The sequence below is a fragment of the Priapulus caudatus genome, unplaced genomic scaffold (genome assembly GCF_000485595.1).
Source record: "Priapulus caudatus unplaced genomic scaffold, Priapulus_caudatus-5.0.1 Scaffold7, whole genome shotgun sequence".
Lineage (NCBI taxonomy): Eukaryota > Metazoa > Priapulida > Priapulimorpha > Priapulimorphida > Priapulidae > Priapulus > Priapulus caudatus.
In genome coordinates, this window is record NW_014577068.1 from 1421122 (window position 1) to 1425745 (window position 4624).

Sequence of the window (4624 nt, forward strand, 5' to 3'; positions counted from 1 at the left end):
TTTTGCGACTGGACGCAGTCAATATATGTCTCAGACAGTTCCCCTTTGCGACTGGACGCAGTCAATATATGTCTCAGACAGTTCCCCTTTGCGACTGGACGCAGTCAATATAATATGTTCCAGACAGTTCCCCTGTGCGACTAGGCGCAGTCAATATATGTTCCACGCAGTTCCATCGTGCGACTGAACAATTTGCTAACTCCTACTCGTACGTACAGCCAGCCGTACATGTACGTGCATGCCCTGTGCAGTTTCTGCGGTGTATTTTAAAGACAATTTATATATTTAACGGAAATGCGGTTTTGTTCAAACTCTGAGAAAAGCAACGCTACTACGGCGCGGTCATATATCACGCATTAGAGGTATTAACAGGTGGCGAATTAACAGGAAAGCAGACTACAAATGTGAAACAGTCGCGCGTATATATGCGACTGGCCGTATCTACGGTAGGCATGGCGGCCATACGCTATCAATTATCTCGGTATCACCGCACCTAGTGAACTGTCTGTGGCTTCTGTTCGTGGGGGGCCATGCACGCGCAGACATTCCCCTGTAGCCGTCTGTCTGTCTGGCAACCGTTTGCCAACCCCCGATAAGAAATCACTTGCTGACATTTTTACCCATTTGTTGCATCCCACACACCTGTCGCCCAGACACATACCGGAATCTGCTACTACTAGTAGTTTGTCATTATTAACCCCTGGTAGTATGTGTAAAGATGGCTTTCTGAAGGAGACATACGTGTTTAGCATGCTACATATAGCGCACTACATACACCTGTGTCACGCCCACGAACCCATCCCTGTCCCCATGACGAAACTCGCTTTAAAAAAACGCCTTACACCCAGTGATGATGGACGTCCTCCTATATAGAGAGGAGATTTCACCGAAGAGTGGGTGAATTCTCGTCGGTCTTGAAAAGGGGTTGCAACGCGTGAAAAGGAGTCCTGATTTGTGAGTGCTCTTGATCACAGCTTCGGCACACGGCCACCGCGAATTCAGCGTGTTTCGCCTAGGCTCTGCGCCATTTCTACGACATTTTGATGGAACGCGTACTTCTAAAGGCGCGAGCACGTGCGCGCGGGGGTAGATACTGGCACGCCTGGGCTGTGCTTCTTATTGCATGCGCCGAGCCGTCTACACTAGGCGGCCGTCTCTCTTTCTCCCTCTCGTTCATATAAAAAACGCTATCATCTCTGTCGCGCTGGGACTGATGTGATGGGATATACACTGTGGTCAGAAGCGTGTGCGTGCGTGCGTGCTTGCGTGCGTGCGCAGCTGTGGGTTGTGTAGGTGCCAGCGGGTGCGTATTGCGGGAGAGATGGAGTTATGATTTTCCACCCAATTTGCCGGCGTGATAGGCCTGAATTGCGGGAGGAATTAAGTAGTAAGGTAATCAGACTGTCTGGCCACCGTGTGACCCGACATTGTGATGCGAGCACGTGTTGGCACAGGCAGCCATGTGTAGTGTGCACTCTCTCTCCCGGTTTTTTTATCCCTAGCAACTGAGCTTCTTTCAGTCGGCGTAGGCGGCACGAATTGATCTGTGGGGCGGGTGATGTGGCCATCCTGCTATAAGGGGTTGGGGTCTATGTCATCCATATTACGGGTAGCGATAGAGCGTAAGAATGCCTGCTGTTCCCAGCGAATAGTAACGACTCGTTGAAGAGCAGCAGCAGCTCGGAGCTTGCACTACAATCTCGCGATAAATCTATTGTTTTATAGCACGGATTTAATAAGTAGCAAAAACACCGCTTCGGCATATAATTATGCCTAACACATTCAGTATGTGGCTCATGGACCGACTGTACTAATAACTTGACAACCTCCCAATTTGTACAATCGGTTTCTGTGCCATAGGATCAATTGTGACATCTGCGTATTCATTTTAAGTGTCTATTAAGGCATTGCACGGCCATATAAAGGTCACCAAGTCGTGATATGCAATATATATTTTAGTAATAGTCTGTAATATCACATCAGTAATACCCTCATGCACATTTACCTGAACTATCGAATGAGGTATCGGTGATGGATAGTTTTTTGTATATAATTTTCTCGATTGTAATTCGTATATTGGTTTCGGATTAAGCTCGGCTTGTTCATGCAGCTCATTCAAGGTTTCCTCATAACCCGGATTTCTCCCAAGATGAGGCTGTTTTGGGGGAATGTAGTCCGCGTGTCATTTTATCTCTGAACATGTTTGAATTTCCGTTCTAAGTTATGTAGCTGTTTTACAACGTCTAGTATCTGGTAATAATACGCAGCAGAGAACAACTATATCGTCACTGGGGTGCTGTCTGTTTATTTATCCGTTGTTGTGTAAATTTTTAGTCAGTTGTGAAAGAAATTGTGTTTTATTTTCAAACAAAACGAGTGTAATTTTAGAGGTGTTACTAATGTAAATTCTCATCTTGGCTTTTGTGCCTACGCCCCTACCTAATGGTTCGACACTGACCTTGCCGTTGCCTCTCTGCACCAACCAACTTTTAAGCTACGGTGAGAAAATGCATCGGTAAGAGAGTATTGACTGCTTCATTCTGTTGAAAGGGAGTTGACGTGTAGCCATCTAAGCACACACAGAATCAATCGCTTCGTTTTCGCGTCGGGCCATAAGCGTGTAACCTTGGCAACAGCTTGCAGTCTTTGCTTGTGAAAAATTTCGAGTAACCCTAGCATCACCTGACAGCCGTTGATCAAAGTCTCAAATCATATGCACTAATGAACTGACACTCCCTCCCAGTGACCGTGGGCAAACATGCAGAGTGGGGAATTGTTTCAGTTGTTATCATTCCTAAACGTTCCTTTCTTTCAGCATAATTTGAAGTGTGGCAACAGCTCTCATTATATGTTTAACTTGAAAAAAAACATAAAATTGTTTCGATTATCCAATAGTGAATTGACTATTGCTTGGAGCCTAGAATAGTGTCATGACATTGCATGATGCATTACGCCTGTGGCAGAGATCAAATTCGGCAGAAATTCTCTTGTTATAGTTCGTAATGGTTTACCAACTTTGATGTGCGCTGTGCTCATAATAAATCGCTATTTTAGATCATGCAGATTAGCCATATCATGACAGTCATTAGTCCCCTTGGAAGCTATTTCTAGTTAATTCGACTGTGCTCCCCGGCCTGTAATTTTGTTTCGAAATTGTGAAAGGCCAGCTTTATTCCTTTGCTGAATCCAGAGATAGTGCATTCCTGGCGGACATCACCAGGCTTGTAGACTGTGAGATTGACGTCTGATTCGTATTAACAAATGATAAGAGATTGTTCCTACCATGTTATGTGTTGAATCGTTTTCATTGTATGCTCTCTAGTACTAGTAACTACCATAACACTCAAATCGACACCAGACTTTCATGGCAATCAAGTGTCGTGTGTATTAGTCTTGTTTATTTTACGCGTCTCACTGTATTTAATAGCTTAGACATATTCGTGCTATTCGCGTCGATTAACTTTCACCGAATCTATCATCATTGTGGATTAAGACACGTTGAGATTTCGCAGTTAATAATATCCATAGCCTCAAGATTCTCCTAAGTTGAAGCTGTTTCCTTGACCATATTTGCTGATAGACGTCGCGCCATCAAAAAGAAGTAATTAAATATTTCCTTTAGCGGACAAAGAATGTCTGGCTGTTAGAAATTTAGTACTTCTAACTTGTTAATAGCTATACGAAAAAAATCGCACATAGTATATTGTATTTGTAAAGGCTAACCCCTTGAGTGTTTTGTCTGCCAGTCTGGTTTTCAGTGTTGTTTGATGATGAAATAAATATAATAAATAACAATAAATAATAAATAACAGCGTCATCCCTGATCACATGCAGTGAAAATGAAAATAACGGGGCGAAACTGAAGGCAGTTTTGGTTTTGTAAATCGAAACAAAAACTCGTGGACTGCGTACACTGCGTATAATGCGTACACTCGTAGTCGTACACTGCATACAACGTCGAAAGTGACAGCTAGCCAGCCAATCGGCGGTCAGTGGGCCATGATACCCGGTAAACCCTCGGCAGCGGTCCGCTCATTGTAGCTTACTAACGGTTAATGTCTCTCTTCTTATTTTCTGTTTCAGAAAAATTGCCCGCCGCTAAACAACGGCTCCCCGGAGACGACGTGCAAACGACTTAATCTGCGGCAGTGCTGTAGGGGCTGCTGCGAGGCGGCGGTGACGGCGTGTCCGCTGTCTGTCGGGGCCGTTGCGTGGTGAAGGTTTGTGAATCAGTATACCAGCCGCTGCCGATGACGTCGTGTGGTGAGGCGATCGCCGCGCGCGCGCGCGAGTGATACATGCAGCGACGAGGCGTGTCGTCTGTGTCGATACGTAGTGACATTGCGGCTTAGTAATATGTGGAGATGTCTGCCGGCTGCTGAAGCCTGGCGCGCTGTCACGTCTGCATCGTGGAGGAGCGAGGCGGCGGCGTGGCAACACTGCAGCATAGTGCTCGAATGATGAGAGAAGTGGGAGAGAGGCAGTAAGAGAGCGAGTGTGTGTATGCGACAGAGAGAAAGAGAGAGCGAGAGAGAGAGAGAGAGAGAGAGAGAAAGAGAAGAAGAAGAGGAGAGAGAGAGAGAGAGAGAGAGAGAGAGAGACGACGACACGACGACGACGACGA

The 4624-nt window shown here is 45.7% G+C and overlaps 1 protein-coding gene across 2 annotated transcripts in view; it reads left to right on the forward strand.

Annotated features, from left to right (window-relative positions):
- LOC106805819 overlaps positions 1-4518 on the forward strand; it is a 122018-nt gene extending 117500 nt beyond the window's left edge. For both annotated transcript variants that reach the window (XR_001393474.1, XM_014807564.1), the window contains one exon: positions 4084-4518. The gene's annotated coding sequence lies outside the window, so the exon portion shown is untranslated. The remainder of the gene's footprint in view (positions 1-4083) is intronic.
- Positions 4519-4624: the final 106 nt, after the last annotated feature.